The following is a 10,052-nucleotide window of genomic DNA, read 5'->3' as shown; positions in this document are numbered from 1 at the left end:
ATAGGACTTAGATAAGCAATACTTAGAGCACATCTAGATGTGCTTTAGCAAAACTTAAGGGAGATCGTGCATGCCTTCAGTTTTTAGTCGTGAATGCCTCTCTTTGTAATGAAACTTGCGCTAATTTTCGTGCTGGAAAGTTCTACGTGCAACGATATGGGAAGGAAGGACTAGTAAATGGTGGAGCAAATCTGGAGGGTAACCTAGAACTACGGCAACTAATACAATCATTATTAACATACCATACATTTAATTTTATGGAAAAAATTTCTAAGCTGTTTTTGTTGTAATGCAGACGTGGTACTACGAGAAATGGAGGCTGCACCAATTGGACTATACCATCTCATATGCATCAAGGTTAAGGACGCTGATCCAAAACTGCCACGAGGCCGCTTTGGCAGGCAGTCATGGAACAACAAAAGGAGACAACTACCTCAAACATGATCTGGTACCATCTAACCACGACATAAACACATTTATTTTTCTAATTATTATGCATGTTGAGGTAATCATCTTTGTTGTCCAGGTTTTTCTACCTATGAACATGGCGAACACCCACTGGTTCGTTGTGGTTGTAGACCCCAGAAGGAGGGAGATTCAGATTCTTGATTCACTTTTCAGCTACGTAGTAAGCACACAAGTGGTACACATGGTGAGATTTTAAACGTCTTTCAATATAACACAGCATTTAGCATCATACCTAACCTTGAACTGTGAGCAACTTCTCATACCATGGACTTTGGCAGATACGTGGGGTGGAAGCACATCTGAGAGCATCGCTGCGAATCAATGGACCACAAAGCCATGCATGGCAAGACATTAATGTGACCCAATGGACAGTAAAGCATGTTCCTGTGCCAAGACAAGATGACAAGTCAGTCAACACTATTAGCTTCTAAATATGTTTTTCATTGTTAATACGTGAAATGGTGCTAACAGAATTAATTGTTGTAGTTCTTCTTGTGCATTCTACATGCTGAAGAACATCGAATTCTTTACGGGAGAAGATCTTACGCTGCGTTATGACCAAGTACGTAGAGTAACACCTAAAATTATATCAATTTTGTAAACATATGGAACGAGACTAACATATCCTCCCATGCAGGCATACATTGACAATTATAGAAGAAAGCTGCCTATTGTCCTTCTTAATTCGCCCTACAACAAATTGAAGTCCATGAAAAGGCCGAAGAAGTACAATGCTAGCCTATCGGATGCAGCTACGATTGAAGATCATGAAGATGCAAGCAGTTAGTCCAGCAGTGGTTGATTCTTAGATCTGGAGTGTACACTTGGTTATGAAGCGGTAGAGTAGGGTGTGGTTTGGTTTTAGTCCCGAAGAAGGTTTCCTAGCCATGTTCATAGTCCAGTGCAGATTAATCAAGTTGTAATATTTCACAGTACTGGTTCCAAATACTATTCTTGAAATAAATTTGGTCTGCATGGGAGACGCTGAAACATATATTTTCTTTTTACAACCAGAACTTTTGAAGCTTAGGAAGTTTAACTGAATTCTTAAATTTATATTTAAGTGTCATCGGAGTCTGGACAAGATTCAGAACAATTACATCGCTAGTTAGAAGTTTCAGAATTTTTGTAACATCGCTAGTTAGAAGTTTCAGAATTCTTTTAACATCGCTAGTTAGAAGTTTCAGAAAAATTTCAGCGAGTGCTGAAATATTTTGGCATCGCTAGCTAGAAGTTTCAGAATTTTTTTAACATCGCTAGTTAGAAGTTTCAGAAAAATTTTAGCGAGTGCTGAAATATTTTGGCCGAAATTCAGTGAGGCTGAAATATTTTGGCTGAAAGGCAAATATTGCAGTGAGTGCTGAAATGAATGAAGTTTAGTTATTTCATCAAAATCTCACCGAAGTGAAAACCATGGTGTCGTGCCATCTTGAGTAGCACCAGACATGATTCAGTATTATTAACAAAATTTGGTCTCACATATACGAGGAAAAAAGGTATGAGCATGAGCATGCAAGATCGGATGGGCAATAAAATAGCTTCACAAGAGAGTAAAATACTTCACGTGTGAAGACTCAATCTTAGTTGACTTTAGAACCAGTTTTCATCCTAAAAGAGGTCCAGTGAACTACTTATAAGCAATAATAAAAGCGGTCCAGTTCTTTTGGCTGATTTTCAAAGAAACGAAAACGATATCTTTTTGATGATCGTGATTCTCAGGAGACCTACGTGTTGTTACGCAACTTACCTTGGTTTTTTAAACCATAACTTACCTTTGCTAAACTCTCCATGCCCCCCCCTAATATTCAACCAGGTGGGTCCCCTCCCTTGATTTCCTCCAACCAAAGAAATCTATACGTAGATATATGCCCGGGTTGTTACGATCCCTATAAATAGGGATCCTTTGAAACCTCGTAGATCATAGTTCGTCCTTCTGCGCCGCCCAAACTAGCAAGACAGAAGGACGGAGCAACCCAGGAATCCAGCAAGACCGAACGACGGAGCCAAACATGAATCCTTTGGTAACTCCCCACGATCTCAGCCGCTGCTATTTTTCATGCCACAATCTTCCTCCCATGATCTCTTGCTGCGATCCCACTTGTTGTTTGCATATTCATGTAACTCAGCACGTTTTTAAACAAATTAAGTTGGGGGGCGTTAGGGGAGGTTGCTAGGATTTGTTTCCTACCAGAATGGCAGTTCATTGATTAATTCCAGGCTAAATCTTAGCGTCTGGTCTTGTCGATGCCAATTAGTGCAGCGGGCGCTTGCCTTCTTTTTTTCCGTCCGCACAAGTTATGGAAGGCATCGATGGCCCATGTTTTAATTCCATACTACTGACCATGATTAGCGCCTAGAGTTGAGGAGACCACGGTTGGATAGTTTTTTATTTTCCAATCTTTATTTTATTTCAGATAAGTGCCTTGCCATGGAGATTACCTTAGATGACCTTTCAAACGTAACCGAGCTGAATCACATGATAGTATTTGCACATACATGGAACTCAGCATGCTTGTACCTCATGCAGTAGCGTAGAGCACAATTTTTATGTTGGTATATATAAGCTGTATTCGTCTGTATGAGTGTTTAAATTGTATACCATGCTGAATCTAATCACACTTGCACATCCATTGAACCCAGGATGCTTCTTTGCCGCCATATGAGGAGTTCATAAACGGATTAAACACGCATCAAAGGATGTACATCCAGTTGATAGGACTGGGTGGACTTCTCAAGACACCTAGCATCAAAATTAGACGTGTACTCTGCCTGGCCATCGCTAATTAATATGATGCAGAGCAGGATGCCTTTATCATCAATGGGAGACCATGTAAGATCACACTAGAAGATGTAGCGCATATAACAGGCATGCCATGCCATGGGAAGAAGCACGTCCCTTCAAATCTTGATGATAATATGGAGTTGTGGAAGAAACTGAAAGACCGTAATGACACCAAAATAACTTTCAAAGGATTGCTAGCCAAGATGAAAGTCGACAGCACACCAAATTTTGTCAGGCCATTTGTCTTGTACACCATAGGCAAATATGTATGCCGAACAAAAGAGGAGAATGTGGATAACAAATATATTGGGATTGTTAGAAACGTTGAGACGATAAAGGGCACAAATCTTGGACAGGCGTGAAGAATTTTGTAAATGGTGAGGCAATTCTGGAGGGGGATCTACCACTGCTGCAGGTAATTCGTAGTAGTACAATTACCAGTTACCTAACATACATTACATAATGTACGGGAATGTTTGTAAACTGCTTTTGTTGTCATGCATACATGGTACTACGAGAAGTTCAGAGTTCACCAATTGGACTCTAGCATCTCGTATGAATCAAGGTTAAGGCCGCTGATCCAGAACTGGAGCGAGGAGAAGGCAAAAATGGTTGACAATATAATCTGGAATAATTATCTCGGAGTTGGAGAGGTAAAATGTCAACACATTGCCTGGATTATGTAACATATATATTTTCTAAATCATACTAACGACACTAAACTGCAGTATGTTGAGGACCTGATGAGGCCTTTCATTCCAGCACGAGATGGTACGCTAGCCAAACCGAAGACTGGCGCTCAGGTAAATGAGTTACATCAGGCACAAATATATATTGTAACATTCCAACTAGTATGAAGTTATATGATTCTAACTGTTTCAAAGTCTCAGATTAAGGTACTCGTCGGACGTGTATCGACTGATTTGCCTCCCTCGTGCGGGAGTCCGGTACAGAACAAAACCATAGGATGTGCACCCTTGAAAAGAAAATGGATGAGTGCCTTAGGCGTACCCGTACAAATGGCAAGCTCATGGAGGACCTCATCAAAGAATTGAAGGTAAGCCTAGAATTATGAGATTAGTATATATAATTGGAAATTTACGTGTACAGGTTTTTTTTCTAATTTAGTTTACTATCAAAACACCCCAGACTAACATGTATTTTTTAAAGAAAAAACACAATGGAATATTTCTAGGAGTGGAGGACATACATCTATCTGACCTCGGGGCACCTTCACACCCAATGGAGGCCTCTGTTGAGAATGCTGAGCAGGCTTCTGACCAGGGGAAACAAAAGGATGTCACGGAGGTCGCTGCTAAGCACGATTGTAAGCAGGGAATAAAAAATGATGACATGGAGCCCCCCATGAAGAACCTTGATGAAGATTTTGACGTACGCATGTTAACTTAATTATGAAACAATCATTGTCATTTCAGAAATAACATTTGATCTTCCACGTACAGGATGAAGCATTCGAAAGAGCTGCTGCAAAAATCAAACAGGATCTCAGTGGTGTTCATAAGCTTTTGAAAGAGGTGGATGATATCCAGGGATCTCCTAGTTTTGATAAGCAAATGCATTCCAAAGCCACCACAAACCTTGAAGATTTCCAGGTGATGCACATTTTACCTATAATTGAGCAAGAATCTGCTAAAGGCTAACACACGGTTTATTTCGTCTGACAGAATCCGTTCAACAGACGGAGTAAGTAGCACTCTGTGAAGGCTACGGGATCGCGAGATCCTGAAGAGCCCCGTGCCTTCACAGATGATGACAGCTGTTGGGGATATTACCACAGGGCGTAAACCGGCTAGGAGACGCCGGGTTAACCCCATAAGTAGTTCATCTGTATCTGAAGTCCATGAGGACAGACGGTGACGCTTTATGAAAGCCCAGGGCCCAAAGCCGGTTTAAGGCCTGTAGACATAAACCGGCGTTGATATGTAAACTTGTGTTGTAAGATAGAAGTAGCAGAGACCGAGCCGGACACGATTATGAGCCGGCCTCGGGATTCTGTAAACCGACGGACGTCAACCCATGTATATAAGGGGACGACCCGGCGGCGGTTCAAGGAGAACAAAAAACAACAACTCGAGACTCGGGCAAAGCGTATTCGCTCCCTGGTCATCGAAACCCCATCAATTCCATCACAACTAGACGTAGGCTTTTACTTTCATCGTAAGGGGCCGAACTAGTATAAAACTCTCTTGTGTCCCTTGTCCGCTTTAACCCCTTTAAGCTAACCCGTAGCGATGGCTCCACGACTAAGTCCTTTCTCTAGGACATCTGTTGTGACAAAACCACGAAAGTTGGCGCCCACCGTGGGGCTATCGCACGATGGTTTCAAGTTCTTGGAGGGCAACTTCGAAGGACTCAAGGGTTACGCTGTGGGCCGGATGACCAAGAGTCGTCGCGGCAAGCTCTAAATCGACGATGCAGGCTGGGACCCCGAGGTCGGCTCAATCGAGTACGGGCACCGGGTCCCCTTTGGTGGCATGCACGTTTTCATTGGCAAGATCGGCGAACCGGGCCCTGAGCCGGACATCTGACCGACCTCGTCGAAACGGCTCAGCGTGCGAGATCTGCCCGGGTCAAGCCTGTCATGAAGCGTGCCTTCGTGGGAGTTATCCATGGAGGAGAATCTGAGGATAGATCGGAATCTGGTGGTGAGACCGTCGTTTATTCCGGCGATGAGTCATCGACCGGAGAAACCGAGTCGTTATATCAGTTACAAGATGGCCGGATTGGGGGCTGTTCCGATGGCGACAGTATTCCGGACCCCTTTGATCTGCCAAACCGGGTTGTGATCTTCATGGCTGGCACGCAACCGGCGCTCCACTCTTCGACCGCAGCGGTGATGATTTCCAGATCGGCAGTGGCAGCAGCGGCCGGGGCTGGAGGCCCTGTGCGACCGCCAGCTCAGGTTCTATCTGATTTGTTTGACGCGTTGGCAACGTTGATGGCGGAGTTTAACCCGGCGGATCAGGATGCACACAATGCGGAAATCGCGAAAGTGAAAGATCAGATCACCCAGGCCAAAGCCGACTTAGCAGCTGAGGATACCAGGATAGCCGCGGATCGGGCCACTTTGGATGCACAAGCTTACCGAATTATGCTGGATCAGAGTGCGTCGAACGAAGTCCTGAAGAGGAGGCACCGATCTCGCCTGCCGCTGGTTTATGACACTAGAAATCTCTTTAACACCCCAGGAGCAGGGACCAGTAATCCGACGGTGGTAAACCAGGCGGAGGCACCTGGAGCAGGGGCGCCGGTTCAGCCGCGTTTGGCGGATCCACCTCGTCAGAACAACATTGTAACACCGCATGTCCCCACGCCGCCGGGTCATTACTCTAACCCGATGGACAACATTGTCGCTGCCGCTTCACGGCTGGCGGCCATCCCGATCGAAGGCGATTCTCCAGCGGCGGTCGAGACGCGTCGGGTTAAGGAGCTTCTTCAGACAGCCTTGGTTCAACAGGAGGCTTATTCATATAGTCGCGATCGGATTCATTCCACTCCCCGTCCAAGCCGGGGTTACAGCAGGTGTATGGATGAACCGGTAGTGTCAAGCAATGCGCGGAACCGTGATCCGCCCCGTGGCAATAACCCGGCGGGTGGTGCTGGTGATGCTCAGGAGGTGGTGGACCGGGCTCGGGCACGCAGAGAGGCCGAGTTAGCGGCGCAGCATGAAGCCCGTCAGCTTACTCCGGTTCGTCCAACCACATCGGTGGAACCAGGAGTTACCTCTAGTTCTTTGGGAGAGCCATGTCTTGTCCCAGCATTGCGAATTGTGCGCCAGCCCAAGGATTTCAAGGGCCCACGCAAGGTGCCAAATTACACCGCCGATTTATCCCCCGAAACATGGGTCGAAAGCTATGAGATGGCCATGGAGATGCTGGATGTCGATGATGCGGCATGTGCGAAATACTTCACCATGATGCTATAAGGGACAGCCCACACTTGGTTAAAGAGCTTACCGGCTAATTCTATCAGGTCATGGGCCGAGTTGAGAGCCCGGTTTATTCAGAATTTCAAGGATACATGCAAGCAACCCATGTCAATTGTGGACTTAGCTTCCTGTGTCCAGGAGGAAGGAGAGTCAACAACCCATTGGGTGCGCCGGGTTTCGGAGATTTTGCATTCATCAGACCGCATCAACACTGACACCGCAGTTTTAACATTGGAAGGCAATTGCCGGTTTGAACCCCTGAAGTTGAAGTTGAGATGGCTCAAACGTCATTGTAATGACATGGGAACCCTCATGGCTGCACTGGTGAAATATGCCGACTCTGATAGTACCAAGGATCCCGAGTCTGACGATGATAAGACAGGGAAGGGAAAGAAGAGCGGCAGCGCCAAGGGGCAGCACCACAACCCGGCGGGTCATGGAAACGGCGGCAAGCGTAAGGCGGACCACGGTTTAGACTTTGTGGCTAACACTAAATGACAAGGGCCGGCAGCGTAAGGGTAAACCGCCCTAGCGCGGTGGAAGGCCAAGTCCTAATCCGGACCGTTTGTCTTATCTGTTGAACCAACCCTGTCCAAAGCATGGGACGAAGGAGGACCCGTCCACGCACCTCTGGAAAGATTGTTACATCATGCAAGAGTTCAAAAATTCTGATTCTTTCCGGTATGATCATGGACCAGGAGGCGGTTCAGGCCCCGGCTCTCATGGGCCGGGTTATGGCAGAGGAAATTCCGGTTCAGGCTTCCACGGTAATCAGGGTGGACATAACAATCAAAGTAATCAGGGTAACCAAGGTGGCTATAATCATCAGGGCAATCAGCAGAAGCAGTCGGGTTACTAGAGCAACCCGAAGCAGTTGAATAGCGGACAGTATCATGTCTTCACCACTAGCTTGGACAAGCGCGATCAGAAGCTTCATAAAAGGGCGGTGAATGCCGTTGAACCAGCGATGCCCCGTTATTTGCGTTGGTCCGAGCAGCCGATTGTGTGGAGTAGAGAAGATCATCCACCCCGGGTTGACAATCCGGGTCATCTGGCTCTGGTGGTGGCACCTCGGGTGGGAGGTTATAAGTTCACTAAGGTACTCATGGATGGAGGGAGTAGTATCAATATCCTTTATTATGAAACTTTCCGTCGCATGGGGTTAACAGATAAAAATCTTAAACCGTCCAATACGGTGTTCCATGGTGTGGTGCCTGGTAAGTCGGCATATCCTGTTGGTAAGATAACTCTGGAGGTGGGTTTTGGAGATGAGCATGACTCGAGATCAGAAACCTTGACCTTTCAAGTGGTGAAAATCAGCAGCCCGCATCATGCCCTATTTGGACGGCCAGCTTATGCTAAGTTTATGGCACGGCCTTGTTATGTCTATCTGCAGCTCAAGATGCCGGGTCACAAGAGAACTATAACTGTGCATGGGATCCGCAAGATTGCTCTGGAGTGTGAAGAAGGTGATGCGGCTTATGCTGAGTCGGTTTGTGCAACAGAAGAGTTGAAGTTTTACAAGGACAATGTTGATCCGGCAGATATGACTTCGTTGAAGAAACCAACTACAGAGCATGATCCGGCCCTGAAGTTTAAATCGGCTGATGAGACTAAGCTTGTTGACTTCTTGCTTGGCGATTCGTCCAAGCAGTTTAGCATCAGCGCTAACTTGGATCCGAAATAGGAAAGCGCGCTCATCGAGTTCATCCGTGAGAATCGGGACATCTTTGCATGGAAGCCTTTTGACATGCCAGGTGTACCGAGAGAACTTGCTGAGCACACTCTCAATGTTGATCCCAAGTATAAACTGGTCAAGCAGTTTCTCCGCCGGTTTAATGAAGAAAGGCGCAAAGCTATTGGAGAAGAAGTAGCCAGGCTCTTGGCGGCTGGTTTTATCGTTGAAGTATTCCATCCTGAGTGGTTGGCTAATCCGGTGCTGGTCCTCAAGAAGAATGGCACTTGGCGTATGTGTGTGGATTAGACAGACCTCAACAAAGCTTGTCCAGCAGATCCTTTTGCCCTTCCCCGTATTGATCAAATTATTGATGCTACGGCGGGTTGTGAGCGTTTAAGCTTTTTGGATGCATATTCTGGTTATCATCAGATCAAAATGGCAGTTAAGGACCAGGAGAAGACAGCCTTCATAACTCCCTTTGGAGCCTTCTGCTATGTGTCCATGCCCTTTGGGCTCAAGAGTGCCCAGGCGACTTATCAACGGTGTGTGCAGAATTGTCTGCATAAACAGATCGGCCGCAATGTTCACGCCTATGTGGATGATATTGTGGTAAAATCAAGGAAGAAAGAGACATTGATTGATGACTTGAAGGAAACCTTTGATAACCTGCGGGTTTATAAAATGATGCTTAATCCGGCCAAGTGTGTCTTTGGTGTACCTGCAGGCAAGCTCTTGGGCTTTTTGGTGTCTAACGTGGGCATTGAAGCTAATCTGTAAAAGATCAAAGCCATCACCTCCTTGGCTAAACCGAAGTGTACCAATGATGTTCAACGCCTGGCAGGCCGGATTGCCGCGTTGAGCCGGTTTGTCAGTCGCCTTGGCGAGAAGGCCATCCCTTTATATCAGATGCTGAAGAAAACAGATAACTTCGTCTGGAGTGACGCCGCTAATGAAGCATTTGAGGACTTAAAGCGGAAGCTGGCTAATCCGCCGATTCTCGCTGCTCCAGTGGACAGAGAACCATTGTTGCTATATGTGGCAGCTAATGCTGGGGCTGTTAGTGTGGCTATTGTGGTGGAGCGCAAGGAGTCAGGAAAGGAATATCCGGTTCAGAGGCCGGTTTACTATGTCAGTGAGGTACTTATTGAGTCCAAGCAGAGGTACCCGCATTGGCA

The sequence above is a fragment of the Aegilops tauschii genome, chromosome 1 (assembly GCF_002575655.3).
Source record: "Aegilops tauschii subsp. strangulata cultivar AL8/78 chromosome 1, Aet v6.0, whole genome shotgun sequence".
NCBI lineage: Eukaryota > Viridiplantae > Streptophyta > Magnoliopsida > Poales > Poaceae > Aegilops > Aegilops tauschii.
Note: the sequence above shows the minus strand (reverse complement) of the source record.